The following is a 15550-nucleotide window of genomic DNA, read 5'->3' as shown; positions in this document are numbered from 1 at the left end:
TGCCCAAAAGCCGTTTCCCAGTCTGGAATACATAAAACTGTCAGGCAGGGTCAATCAGACATTTTTTTATTCTTTCATGGTGTGTGGGTGTTGCTGACAAGCCCAGCATTTGTTTCCAATCCTTAATTTGCCTTGAGAAGGTGGTGGTGAGCTGCCTCCTTGAACTGCTGCAGTCCATCTGGTGTAGGTACACCTCATAGTCACAATCAACAGTACACCCCTCAACCCAGTTCAGAAGCTCTACTATCTTGGGAGCAAGGTTCCCATAATATTTTTCTATCCATGTGTGGAATGAATTTTGTTATGTGCACCAATATCAAGGTAGAAGAGAGTGGTGGGGGGGGGGAGTTCTGAGTTTGGGATGGGTGTCCAGTGTTGTGAGTGCAAGGAAATTCACATGTCAATTCTGTACAAGGCAATGTGGTGCACCCGAGAAGTTTGAAACTTATCAAAAATCTCTTGGCCCATTTTGAGAAGTACAACTGTTGTGGTGTAATTTCAATTTCAATGTACAAGAAGACATTTAAAAAGAACCAATGCCGTTATTATTGCTAATTTAGTATCTTACAATGGACCAAATACATTCAAATATTGAAAGATACTAAATTAATAGTTTAATCCAGCAGGAGCATTCAGTCTCCGATGTAAACATCCCAGTCAGTTGAACTATGTCATTTGATGGTACTTGTCATCAAATCAGATAATGTTAAATGGATTAGGATACTTGTTAAATAACAGGACCTGGATATTTAATTGTACCCACAGTAATAAATGTATTCTCAACTACTGCCTTATGCTATGTGGTATCTAACCTTCTTATCTATAACTATTTAATTTCTACAAAAACAGTAATTTTACTGCTATGTCAAGTTAATGTAAAGTCTGGTGTCACCTGTGACATTTGCATGTTCAAATTGATAGGAATTTGACTTAAATTCTATTGCAGTGTTACTGAAACAAAGGGTAATAGTGTAACTTCTGCAACCCAAGACACACACACTCAGATTACAAAAGGCACTGCCTCCTGACAGGGAGTCTGCTACACATGTTCAAAGAGAAAGAGCCATAAATAAGCCAATATACAATTAATACTTCAGTAACCAGCACTGAACACATGCATTTTAAAAGGTGATGGGAAAGAATGGTAAAATTGTACTTAAACATTCAACATTCAATAAGCAGTCTTATGCCTCAGATTTATTCAGCATTGTCATACTAGCCCATGAAAAGGCTGCTCAAATGTAGAACTGTTCTTCGATTTTGCAGTACCTAATCAAGTTTTGATGTCATGTATTACAGAAGTCAAGCTCCAAAAAATTATGCAAGATTTACATTGTTTTCTTGTACTTGGATATCCATTTTTTGACATATTTCCATTGAATAAAATGCATCAGGTTCATAAAATATCTTACTGCAGAAAGAAGGTGACCCTTCTGAAACGCGCAAGTTATTGTCCAAGCAATGCCAAATAACTCGCTAACATTATTCCACACTCAACTGGCCCACTTCCTTCCCACCTCCCTCCTCTCCCAAACTCATAGGTCAATTTTAGCAACTCTTCCTGGTCAAGCCCACCACCCCCCCAATCCCCAACTTCACTGAAGATTGACTGTGGCAGGAGGTGAGATTTTAACCTCACTCCCCTTCTTTGGCATGCACTTTGTCCTCCTGATTGCTCGACTGTGTCACCATGCTCGATCAGGCGACGCTGCTGCAGAGAGAGAAAAAATACATTTCTGGATGGGGGGAGTGGCTGAGGTTGTGTGCAGCTGTAATAATTAACATGACTTGGGAGCGTCATTTCCAACAAAACTACATTGGATGATAAAATCGCTACTTGCCTGGCAAAGGCAAGGTCAGCATTCAGCAGGCTCATCCAGAGCTTTGGAGAGAGCATGGAGTTTGTCTTAACAGAAGATCAGAGTCTACCAGTCAGTGGTTCTCACATCACTTCCCTATGGCTGTGAGACATGGACAACCTACTGGCATCACGTAAAGCAACTAGATGCATTCTACCTTTGCTGCTTAAGATCTATCTGCAACATTGAGTGGCAGGGCAAATTCCCTAACACCGTAGTTCTTGCAAGGTGCCACATAATTGGTATCGCGAGCATGCTCATCTGTGCTCAGCTTCATTGGGTTGGCCATGTGGTTAACATGGAAGATTCCCATATATCAAAGGCAGTACTCTACAGCCAGCTGAGCACAGGAACACACACCATAAGACGTCCCAAATTCAGATACAAAGACATTCTGAATGTCAATCTCGGAGCATGTATGTTGGACCCCACTACATGGTGGGGGGAAATAACCCTGGACAGATTCAAATGGAGAAGTGTCTGTCATCAAGCAATCTCAATATTTGAGGGGAACAGAATTGGGTCCCTACAGGACAAGCGAGCATGCCAAAAAGCCAGTGCCTTCACCCACCCTTCGATTTCATATGTAATATTTTCAACTGGATCTTCAAATCAAGATTTGACTTCACATTACATAGGAAACAATGCCAAATTAGACAGTGAATAACTGATCTCTTTGCTAAACACTCATCCATCAAAGCAATGGGAGAATCCATCACCAATCGTGACTGGAGGGGCAGGACTTCAGAGCTTGATCTCATCCACTTTGTGGGATTGTTTAGCTCTGTCTATCTGTTATTTAGCATGCATGTAGTCCTGTGTTGGCGCCTCATTTTTAGGTATGCCTGGTAGTGTTCCTGGCATGCTCTCCTGCACTTCAATTTTCTCTTCAATGCCTTGATTGAACCTGTCTTCCCCACACTCTCAGGCAGTGCATTCCAGATTCCAATCACTCGCTGCGTAAAAAAGTTTTTCCTCATGTTGCCATTGCTTCTTTTGTCAATTACCTTAAATCCAAGCCCTTGGTTCTCGATCCTTCCACCAATGGGAACAGTTTCTCTCTATCTACTCTGTCCAGACCCCTCATAATTTTGAATACTTCTATCAAATCCCTTAACTTTCTATTTGCCAAGGAGAACAGTTCCAGCTTCTTCAATTTACCTATGTAACTGAAGTTCCTCATCCCTGGAACTGTTCTTGTGAATCTTTCCTGCACCGTCTTTAATGCCTTCACATCCTTCCTAAAGTATGGTGCCCAGAACTGGACACAATACTCCAGTTGAGGCAGAACCAGTTTTTTGTACAGGTTTAAAATAACCACCTTGCTTTTTTACTCTATGCTCCTATTCATAAAGCCCAGGGTGCCCTACGCTTTATTAACCATGCTTTTACACATATACACCCAGTTCCCTCTGCTCATGCACTCCCTTTAGAATTGTACCCTTTGTTTTATATTGTCTCACCGTGTTCTTCCTACTAAAATGAATCACTTCACACTTCTTCGCATTAAATTTCATCTGCCCCTAGTCTGCACATTCCACTAACCTGTCTATGCTCTTTTGAAGCTCTACACTATCCTCCTTACAGTTCACAATATTTCCAAGTTTCATGTCGTCTGCAACTTTTCAACTGTTGATCTAAGCCTGACCCTAAAGAACGACCCAGTTAATAACTTCAGTAAACCTAATTAAAGACATTCCATTGCATAATGATTTATAAGATTTCTTTACTTAACACTTGTTACCAAATAATTAAAGTTAAGAAAACTAAAGTTATTGATAAGGGATATGTGAATAAATTCTAATACAGAATTATAATTTAACTTATATATAATTATGAAATGCGGAAGTGTGTAAATTGTCACACAGAGGGTGTGAGAGAAACAGTCAAAAAGTGGCAGTTTGTAATGACTATTTAGATTCATAAAGAGCTCAGAACTTTAACATGTTTGGAATCCCAACCAAAGTATCTTATGTAGTTGTAAGTGTATATTTGTCCTATTACATGTAATGTATGCTTAATAAACGTACAACACCAGACTTCAGCATTCAAGAACCTTCTTGATTTGAGTAAATCATTCCACTAGCCTTTGAAAATGCTGCACAGTTCAAAAATTATTTAAACGATTTTTTAAAAGTAAAGCAATAAACTAGAAATAATATAAAGTTAAAGTTCAAATAGGAAAAATAGACTGAAGATGTGGAGCAGAGGTTATTTTTAAAGCTTATTCAAAATCTTAATGTTTCCTTAATAAAAACAGATAATGCTGGATACACTGAGCAGGCCTGGCAGCAAAAGTGGAGAAAGAAACAGTTAACGTTTCAGGTCTGTGGCGCTCCACTAAAACACACAGACCTGAAACGTTAAGACGGTTTCTCTCTCCACAGATGCTACCAGACCTGCTGGGTGTTTCCAGTATTTTATGTCTATATTTCAGATTTCCAGTATCTGTGGTATTTTGCTTTTTTACTGGTATTTCCTTATGTGGCTTGTCTCCAATTTTGTTTGGTAACACTCCTGTGAAGTGATTTGGAGTGTTTTATTATGTTAGATGCACTATATAAATGCAAATGGTTTCTATTGGTCCCACACTGATCATTCCTGCCCCGCAATTTATAATGACTGGTTGAACACTCTTTATTTGTGTTTTACGGTGTGAAATTTAAGCATTCATCATTAGCTCCACGCTAACTGATCTCTTTTTGTAATCTTTTTACGAACCATGACTGCCTGATTAATCTTCTAAATACAGGGTAAAGACAATGAGAAACAATGGCACAAGAATAAACTGGTTGCATTGGTTCTTTCCCAACTAAGGCGCCACCAGAGGGGGCTCTAGAATAATCTGATAACATTTAAAAACCTAGACGTGAAATTTCAAGGTACCAGATTCCCTGATGGCACCGTCAGCTAAGTTAGTAGCTTAGCTTTAAAGACCATGAAGGTCCCTGTTTGATCTAGGGGCCACGTGGGGCTATGAAGAGAAAAATTGGTTACGGTTCCAATTCCAGTTTTCTGTTAATGAAGTGTACGTATGTGAATGCTAGGTAGACAGAGGATCAGGCTCAGCATTGGTGCCTTATGTCATTGAATACCCTGTCAAGACTCACTGTCTAGCTAACATATGAAGCCTGGCAGCTTTGCTAAGATGCCAGTAGGTGACAGAGGTCAGTGAAATACCGTAGCTGAAGCAAGGAGAAAAGGGATTTGGAAAAAATGAAATTTGGAGCAACAAATGCCCTTGCTATTCTATTTTCTTTGTTATATTTACAACTTTCGAGGTGAAAATGGGATGTCAGCATCATAGTAGAGTTTGCCAGGTCTTAACACAAAAGCAAAATACTGCGAATGCTGGAAATCTGAAATAATAACCTAAAATACTAGAAACACTCAACAGGCCTGGCAGCATTAGTGGAGAGAGAAAAAAAAGTTAAAGTTTCAGGCCTGTGATGGAAACCCACAGACCTGAAACTTTTAACTCTGTTTCTCCACAGAAGCTCCACAGATTCAGTTGCTAGATCTCAGTTTGTTGTGACCGCATAGCTATCACTGAGATACACTGGCAGGTAATCTGTAGTGGAATAACGTCATGTGTATTTTTGGAAATTCTGGAAATATGTATTTCAAACAAAGCTTCAGGTGCTAATCAAAGACTTGCACAGAATTACACACAATCAGGCCCTTTGACCCAGCCAGTCAATTCCTTTTGTGTTCCACTAGAGTCTTTCTTTATCTGATTCTATCAGCATAGCTTTCTATTCATTTCTTCCTCATATGCTTATCTAGTCTTCCCTTAAATGCATATCTGCACAATTTACCTCAACCACTCCCTGTGATAGTGAATTCTACATTCTCTCAATTCTTTTGGTGAAGAAGTTTTTTCTGAATTCCCTATTTTATTTCTTGGTGACTATCTTGCATCGACGACCTCCAATGTTGCTCTTCACCACAAGTGGAAAGACTTTGCATGTCTACTCTATGAAAACCCTTTATATTCTTAAAGTTAGGTCACCCAGTGGCCTTTTCTTTTCAGAGGAAGAGAGACCATGCCTGCTCATCATTTGCTGGTAGGTATAACTTCACATTTCTAGTTTCATACTTGTAAATCTTCTTTGCATTCTCTCCAGTGCCTCAATATGCTTTTTATAACAGGCCAACCACAACTGTACAACAAGTGTGGTCAAACCAAGGTTCAATACAAGTTTAGCATAACTTCTTTACTTTTCAATTCTATCCCTCTAGAAATAACCTCTACTTTTTATATGCTTTATTTTTATATGCTTTGCTACTTCTAGTGATTTGCATATTTGTACTCTCAGATCCCCCTGCTCCTTTATCTCCTTTAGATTCTTATTTTCCAAATAATGTGATCTCTTTTTAACCAAAATGTAATATTTCACACTTATTTTTGTTGAAGTTAATTTGCTAAATATATGTGCATTCTGCAAGTTTATTAATGTCTTTGTGTAATTTGGAGCATTCCATAGAATTAATTTCCTACCCCTCCTCAACTTCTTTTCATCAACAAATATAGAAATTGTCTTTTTGTTTCCAACGTCTAAATCATTAATAGAAATTGTGAACAGCAGTGGATCCGGTGCAGTTCCTTGTGGGACCGGTTTGATCCTGGACCAGACCCCCAAGTTTTTGGTACGATCCAGTTAAGGACTGGTAACTTTTTGCTTAAAATAGACAAAGTTTAAGATTTAAGACACTTACCAAGTGAATAAAGCCACAAGATTCCACGGGTTTTGAGCAAACAAAAATAAACTTTACTACACAAGGTCAGAAAGATAAAACAATTTACAATTTCTATCTTTTAATCTAATATTCAGGGTTAATATGAAGTACATGTGAATTAACAGGCAAACTGTGGTCAAACACAGCATACTGCACAATAAATGGCAGATGCGACCAAGACAGATTGCATGGATTCCTCAACCATCCACCCAGACATCCATAAACACTGAGTCAACCAATCACATTGGAACCCTGTCCCTCTCACGAGAGATTCCAGTCTTCAGCTTTGAAGATCTTGCCTTGGAATTCTCTCAAATTCACTCCAACTCAGACAGCGTCAACAATGGCCCACCTCTCAGAGTTTCAATCGTGTCTCCTGAGATTCCTTCCCCCAGATTCCCGAGTATGCACTCAAGCAGCAATTTAAAAGCACAACTTTAACTTTTCAGCTGTGCCAAGCAGAATACTAACTGCTCCAAAGGAAGATGTTGCCCCAACAACCCGCAGCATGGAGTCACCAACCTTCTGCTGACCCCTTAAATTGCCAGTTCTTCTCCTGAGCCCTCTTTGATCCCAGGGCATCTCCTGAGTCCTCGTCACTTAAAGTCTGCCAACTGCTCCTCATTCTCTGCTCCTCTTTCTTCTTAACTGGGACCTTTCCCTGTCCCCTGTTTAGGACTCTTTCTGATTACAGTGCCCTGCTCCTGGTCACATGATTGGGGTTTTTGTGCATTTTTTGTTTCCTATTTTTCATGTAGGCACCCCGAGAACATCAAAATACTCTGCTGCGCATGTGCAGCCCAAACCCGGTCCGCGTGTGAATGAAATTCTATTCGGGACTTGGAGTTCCCAGCCTTCGCTTCAAAGTTCGGATTTCATAACAGACCTCGCTTTTGAACTTTTGCCACACTTTATCCCTACTCTTTGCGTTCTGCCTTAGTCAGCTAACTATCCATTTTGCCATTTGTCCTCTGCATCTTCATGCTCCGAACTTATATATTAGTCTATAATGCGGCACTTTATTAAAGGCCTTTTGGAAATCTTCATAAATTGCATCTACTGCATTACCCTAGTCTGCTCTTTCTCTTACTCTGAAAAAAATACAATTAGGTTGATCAAGCAAGATGTTCCCTTTTAATATGTTTAAGACATTTTCCCTTTTAAATATAATTCATCATTGTATTTTTTGGTTTCTAGGTGGTTCTGTGTTTTTTTTTTCCTTTAGAAAGGATTCCATAATTTTTCCTGTCATTAAGCTGATTGATTTATATTTCCTTGGCTACATTTGATCTCCCTTCTTGAATATAGGTATAAATTTCTTCTCACACTCCATTTGTTGGAAGACCTGTACAAGGAGGTGTTTGTTTTCTATACATCTCAGGAGCCTGCTAAAAGTTGAGACTTCTTTGTTGTCAAGAATTGAGACAATGCAATCTTTATATTAGAGAATAATATTAATGGCAGTAGTGCTAAGCACCTACCGTTAACACTTGATTAATTATATTAGAACTACCTAATGCTACAGAACACAGTGCACATCCTGGTTTAATTCTCCTAGTCAGATAACAATGCACCAATAGTAGATATAAAATGTGGTTGATAGGTATAAAATATGTAGTCAGGTTATTTGCGGGATGCATTGATAGCGGTGCTCCAAATTCAGATTTGTTTGCAGCCAATTTAATCTGGCTGAATAAAAAGAGAAAAAGCTCCTGTAAATGCTAGAAATCTGAAACAAAACAGAAAATACTGGAAATACAGGTTGAGGCACTGCAGGGCTATTGGTGTCTCTGTGGCATTACCTCAATATTATGAGGCGGTACCCCAAATGAGTGACTGCCTTCAGCATGATAGCCAACCCTGAAAACTCTCAAAAGATGTCCAACAACCCCCAAAAAAGCTGACAATTTGAAGAAAGCCCTGACCTTATGATGTAAAGATGTGAATTTAAGACTGAAAGTTCCTCAAAATACAGGCAGATCTGAATTTGAGCTGCAGGCATACCCAACATGCGATTATTTTTATTGAAGGGGAAAACATAAAGTACACACAAACATCATTTTCAGCAGTGTGGAAATAAAAAAAAAATGGTGGGTGTGAGTTTTGAGGTGTGATTTATTTTCTAGTGGGATCTGAGAATGTGCTGCTCATCAGACACTTTGGTACATTTTCTTGCATTATGGAGACTATTGTATTCCTTTTCCAGATAAAAAAATATTTGTCTAGGTAAGATTCAGAATAAATTAAATGTAAAAATAAATGTAGTTGCAAGGACTTCAATACAACTGTAGTATTAAATTCCTCTCTCTGTGAACCCAACCTCAGATTTTTCATATTGTTTTAGACTCATTGACGTTTACAGCACAGAAGGAGGCCATTCGGCCCATCGTGTCTGCGCCTGTCAACAAAGATCTGACAACACTAATCCCACTTTCCAGTGCTTGGCCCATAGCCCTGGAGGCTATGGCAACGCAAGTGAATATCTAAATTCTTCTTAAATGTTAGGAGAGTTTCTGACTCAACAACCCTTTTAGGCAGTGAGTTCCAGTGTCCCACCACCCGCTGGGTGAAAAAATTTCTCCTCAACTCCCCTCTTAGCCTTCTACCTCTTACCTTAAACCTATGTCTCCTGATTATTGACCCCTCTTCTAATGGAAAAAGTGCCTTCCCATCTACCCTATCTATGCCCCTCATAATCTTATACACTTCTATCAGGTCCCCTCTCAACCTTTGCTGCTCCAAGGAAAATAACCCCAGCCTATCCGATCTTTCCTCATAGCTCAGATCCTCCAGCCCAGGCAGCATCCTGGTAAATCTCCTCTGCACCCTCTCCAGTACAAACACATCCTTCCTATAATGTGGTGACCAGAACTACATGCAGCACTCCAGTTGTGGCCTAACCAGAATTTTATACAGTTCCAGCATAATCTCCCTGCTCTTGTATTCTATGCCACAGCTAATAAAGGCAAGTATCCCATATGCCTTCTTAACCATCTTATCTACTTACCCTGCTACCTTCAGGGATCTGTGGATATGCACACCAAGGTCCTTCTGATCTTCAGTACTTTCCAGGGAAGCAATTTTGTGAAGTGAAACCCTTTTAGAGCACCTAAAATAACACCAACCAACTGTGCATCTGTACTCGCCAGATAAAACTGTTAACATCTGTCACTGTCCCATACCCTGTACCACAGCATATTTTTATTTTGTAGTAATTTCAGGTGGTTAAAGGTGGGTTAATATTATCAAAACAAAGCTTTGGAACCACATTTTGATAATGTACACACTGAAATATTAACCCCTACTTTTCTCCTTCAGAGGATAACCTGCCTTTTGTGTGTTTCAAACATCTGTACTGTCAGGTTATAAATTGCATTGGTGGTAACAGTGGATGAATGTTTAATGATTTGTGTGAAACTCTTTTTTACTATTTTAATGCCTCCATTAGCATATTCTAATTTTATTTATGTTACTCCTCACGTTTTCCTGCCCTAATGTTGACCACCCTAATGTGGATACTGCAAACTTTGTTCTGTTACCGCAAGTGTCGTTTCCTTCAATATTGTTTGTGCATTATCTTGAGTCAGAAGTGCAAAATTAGACAAAGTGAAAGCAGTTTTCAAAGTTCAGAATATAATTGTGCACTATAATTCACCAGAGGTTCTACACTTCTCAACACAATAGTAGAGAGCAGTAAATCCTTAAATGTACAAATCATTGCGTAATTTAAAAAAAAATTCCAATCCCTCTTCCAATTTTTATTTCCAAACCCTGGGAATTCTGCAAATGCAGGGACAGGAATACTCAAAGCCAGTCAATCTATTTGCAAGAAAGCACATACATCCTCGCTATCAAATGAAATAGTGCCTGTAACTAGTATGAAGAAAAATAAACCTTGATATAAGACAACAGCAAGGCATACCCCAGAAAGTTGCTTTGAGGAAAATGAAAAATCTTTAAAACCTGTATTCCAGCAATGTATTTCTTTTTATATAAGCTTGGAGACGAGCACCAAGTGAACACACCAGTAATTGACTCTTGAAAACTATCTTGCTATATTACCTCAAGTTAGTGCAGGCACAAATTAATAATTGATTTGTCCTGACAGCCTCCAGTCCTGGTCTCCACCAATCTGATTGGGTACCACTTTCCAGTTAGTCAGTCAGTGTTGACAGCCTCCAGTACAGCTGTCCAACTGATCTGATTACTTGACGCTGGAAATCCCCAAAAGCCAAATTTTCTTGTGAAGCACAAATAAAGTGACACATGGGTTGAAATGTCAGACTGCCAGTTTAAAATGCTGAAGAGAAGGGGAAAGGAAAGGGCATGTGTGTTTTGGGGTGGTAACACATAGCATTTGAGTAGGCTATGAGCATAACAGCAGTGGGACATGTGAAGTGATCTATAACAAACTACATAACTGTTACCATCGAATGGCATGGAAGAAAGTTTAGATAAAGGCAAACGTTGGGCAAATTATAAAGCATATCTCTAATTGAATCTGAACAGAAAATCTTAGAAATGCGCAGCAGGTCCATCAACATCTGTAAGGAAAACTGAAGGTTAACTTTACAGGTGGAATCCCAAGTGTAAAATTTCATGATACTGCAGCAATGAAAGGCATTTCAAACTGAGTTCTGCTAAAATTGCACCCAGAAATTGAACCTACTTTTTCCTCTTTCTGCAGAGATGAGCCTCCTGTATATATTCACTAATTTCGGATTTTGTTTCAAATTGCCAGAAGTGGTGGATGTGTTTTTGCTACACAGTACTGTGTGCTTACTTGATGTAAAGGCTTTTCATATTTGAAGAGGAAAGTTATTTTGTTTGATGTAGAATTACTTTTATTATTGCTAAACAAGGGCTGGCAATTATTTTGGATTTATTGTGTCAGTAATATATTTGAACATGTGTCACTGACTGCAGTATTATCAAGTTTGATTTAAGAGCACATGCAAACATTTTTTTCAATTAATTCTTGGAATGTGGACATCACTGGCAAATCTGGCACCATTATCCAACCCTAGTTGCCCTAAGAAGGTGATTGACAGCCTTCTTGAACTGCTGCGGACCATGTACTACTGTTTGTAGCAGTTTGATACAACTTTCTTGGTTACTTCAGAAGATAGTTAGGAGTCAGCCACGTGTGGGCCTGAAGTCACTTATGGACCAGACAGGGGTAAGGATAGCAGGTTTCCTTCCCCAAAGGATCAGGCAACTAGAATTGACTGTACTATGCCACTTATTTAATGCAGTTTTAAGGCCCTCTGAATTTGGTAGAATGAAAGTCTGCCTCAGCTTGTAAGCTTATTGTGTTTTTTCAGACCATGGCCTGGGTTTTGTCCTGTTCAGCTTGACGGAATACTGTCTCCTTCGTACTTTTCTTAAGTAGGTGACTGACAGTATTAATCTAATTCTCATTAAGCACAAGCTTATGGCCCAATAGTGCACACCAGTTTACACTAAGTTATCATTATTGTTGATAGAGATCAGAAGGATAATTGGTGTTGGAAATAGAAGCATCACCGTAATCTTTTGAGGTTAAGCTACAGCATTGAGAAAGTATAGAGGGCACTTTATTATTTGTCACACCAAACTTCAGCATGGCTGAGACTCACACTGCATGTTGACAAATCATTTTTCATTTACCCATCCTGATGTCCATGCCCTTACTGGATCGAATTTGTCAAAAACAATGTTTGAAGTATGTCTTTGAAGGGGGGGGGGGCCTTGCTTATCTACATTTTTACATAAGTTCGTATGGAGAATTTTATATGTTGTATTTTCTTGATCTCATTTCCAGTCTCCTATAGCACTGTGTTACTAAATAGTCCATCTTTTATAAGACCATAAGACATAGGAACAGAAATTAGGCCCTTTGGCCCATCGAGTCTGCTCCGCCATTCAATCATGGCTGATAAGTTTCTCAACCCCATTCTCTTGCCTTCTCCCCGTAACCTTTGATCCCCATACCAATCAAGAACCTATCTATCTTGGTCTTAAATACACTCAATGACCTGGCCTCCACAGCCTTCTGTGGCAATGAATTCCATAGATTCACCGCTCTCTGGCTAAAGAAGTTTCTCCTCATCTCTGTACTAAAAGGTCTTCCCTTTACTCTGAGGCTGTGCCCTCGGGTCCTAGTCTCTCCTACTAATGGAAACATCTTCCCCACGTCCACTCTATCCAGGCCTTTCAGTATTCTGTAAGTTTCAATCAGATCCCCCCTCATCCTTCTAAGCTCCATCGAGTTTAGAAGTCACCCAGAGTCCTCAAATGTTCCTCATATGTTAAGCCTTTAATTCTTGGGATCGTTCTCGTGAACCTCCTCTGGACCCTCTCCAGGGCCAGCACGTCCTTCCTGAGATACGGGGCCCTAAATTGCTCACAATATTCTAAATGTGGTCTGACCAGAGCCTTATAAAGACTCAGCAGCACATCCCTGCTTTTATATTCTAGTCCTCTCGAAATAAATGCCAACATTGCATTTGCCTTCCTAACTACCGACTCAACCTGCAAGTTAACCTTAAGAGAATCCTGGACTAGGACTCCCAAGTCCCTTTGCACTCCAGATTTCTGAATTCTCTCCCCATTTAGAAAATAGTCTATGCCTCTAATCTTCCTACCAAAGTGCATGACCTCACATTTCCCCATGTTGTATTCCATCTGCCACTTCTTTGCCCATTCTCCTAACCTGTCCAAATCCTTCTGCAGCCTCCCCGCCTCCTCAATACTACCTGTCACTCCACCTATCTTTGTATCATCTGCAAACTTAGCCAGGATGCCTTCAGTTCCTTCATCTAGATCATTAATGTATAAAGTGAAAAGTTGTGGTCCCAACACTGACCCCTGCGGAACTCCACTAGTCACCGGCCGCCATCCTGAGAAGGACCCCCTTATCCCCACTCTCTGCCTCCTGCCAGACAGCCAATCTTCTATCCATGCTAGTACCTTGCCTCTAACACCATGGGCTCTTATCTTACTGAGCAGCCTCCTGTGAGGCACCTTGTAAAAGGCCTTCTGGAAGTCCAAGTAGATAACATCCATTGGCTCTCCTTTATCTAACCTACTCGTTACCTCCTCAAAGAATTCTAACAGATTTGTCAGGCATGACCTCCCCTTGATGAAACCATGCTGACTTTGCCCTATTTTGCCATGCACTTCCAAGTATTCTGAAATCTCATCCTTAATAATGGACTCTAAAATCTTACCAACAACCGAGGTCGGGCTAATCGGCCTGTAATTTCCCGTCTTTTGCCTCACTCCCTTCTTAAACAGGGGGGTTACATTAGCGATTTCCCAGTCCTCTGGGACCCTCCCTGACTCCAGTGATTCCTGAAAGATCACCACTAACACCTCCACTATCTCTTCAGCTATCTCCTTCAGAACTCTGGGTTGTAATCCATCTGGTCCAGGTGATTTATCCACCTTCAGACCTTTCAGTTTTCCTAGCACCTTCTCCTTGGTAATGGCCACCATACTCACCTCTGCCACACACACACACCCCGCCCCCCCCCCCCCCCCAAAAAAAAACCACCGACTCACTTGAACTTTGGGGATGTTACTCGTATCTTCCACCATGAAGACTGATGCAAAGTACCTATTCAGTTCCTCCGCAATTTCTTTTGTTCCCCACTACTACATCTCCAGTGTCATTTTCCAGCGGCCCAATGTCCACTTTTGCCTCTTTCTTACCCTTTATGTATCTAAAAGAACTCTTGCAATCTTCTTTTATATTACTGGCTAGTTTACCCTCATATTTAATCTTCTCCCTCCTTATTTCTTTTTTAGTTGTCCTCTGTTGGTCTTTGTAGGCTTCCCAATCCCCTGGTTTCCCACTGCTCTCCGCCGCATTGTATGCTTTCTCTTTAGCTTTTATGCTGTCCCTGACTTCCCTTGTCAGCCATGGTTGCCTCGTCCTCCCTTTAGTATGCTTCTTCTTCCTAGGGATGAATTTTTGCTGTGTCTCCCAAATTACTCCCAGAAACTCCTGCCATTGCTGTTCCACTGTCTTTCCTGCTAGGCTCATCTCCCAGTCAATTCTGTCCAGCTCCTCCCTCATGCCTCTGTAGTTGCCTTTATTCAACTGTAATACCGTTACATCTGATTCCAGCTTTTTCCTCTCAAATTGCAGGGGTAAATTCTATCGTATTATGGTCACTTCCTCCTAAGGATTCCTTCACCTTAAGCTCCCTTATCAAATCTGCCTCGTTACTCATCACTAAATCTAGAATTGCCTGTTCCCTAGTGGGCTCCACCACAAGCTGCTCCAAAAAACCATCTCGTAGACATTCCACAAATTCCTTTTCTTGAGATCCGCTACCAACCTGATTTTCCCAGTCTACCTGAATATTGAAATCCCCCATGATCACTGTAACCTTGCCTTTCTTACACGCCTTTTCTATCTCCTGGTGTATCTTGTGCCCCGCATCCTGACTACTGTTTGGAGGCCTGTACGTAATCCCATTATGGTTTTATGACCTGAATGGCTGAGTGTTTCAGATTACATTCGTCTCAGACTTCTCACTCTGCTCCTTTTGAAGATGTGTGATCTTAGTAACCTTTTCAAACTTTAAAATGTACATGTAATCTAATAAGGTTATAAAACAACTCCTGGCTATCATGGCATCTGGCTTACTTTAAAATTTCTGTGAATGCAGCTTCAAACTGGTAACAGTTTGTTTCCAGAAGCTACCTGTGTGTATCTATCTGACATCAAGAGAACTGCTTTGGAAGAAGGAGAAATTCTATCTTCTGTCCTTTGTCTACATCCCTGTAGAACTTGAAGCTGAATGTGCCCAAAGGTGCTAATTTTTGTGATTATTTGTCAAGTTTGTTACCTCTCTTGAAATGCATTGTTGAACAGTGTGCACTGAATAGAAAGTTATATTCTCCGCCACAAGGCCTAGTTGTTTTACCACATAATCAACAGGGTATTTAGCTGGAGAGCT

The 15550-nt window shown here is 40.2% G+C and overlaps 1 protein-coding gene across 4 annotated transcripts in view; it reads left to right on the top strand.

Annotated features, from left to right (window-relative positions):
- The window catches only part of trmu (tRNA 5-methylaminomethyl-2-thiouridylate methyltransferase), a 39905-nt gene that overhangs the window by 2028 nt on the left and 22327 nt on the right, over positions 1-15550 (top strand). Inside the window, exon 1 of one of the 4 annotated variants that reach the window (XM_078553381.1) lies at positions 15290-15403. The exons of the other annotated variants lie outside the window; for them this stretch is intronic. The gene's annotated coding sequence lies outside the window, so the exon portion shown is untranslated. Of the gene's footprint in view, positions 1-15289; positions 15404-15550 lie in introns of those variants that run through there. 4 annotated transcript variants of the gene reach the window in all.

This window comes from Cetorhinus maximus, chromosome 12, assembly GCF_964194155.1.
Source record: "Cetorhinus maximus chromosome 12, sCetMax3.hap1.1, whole genome shotgun sequence".
NCBI classification, from domain to species: domain Eukaryota; kingdom Metazoa; phylum Chordata; class Chondrichthyes; order Lamniformes; family Cetorhinidae; genus Cetorhinus; species Cetorhinus maximus.
Note: the sequence above shows the minus strand (reverse complement) of the source record. Positions and strands in the feature narration are given on the sequence as shown.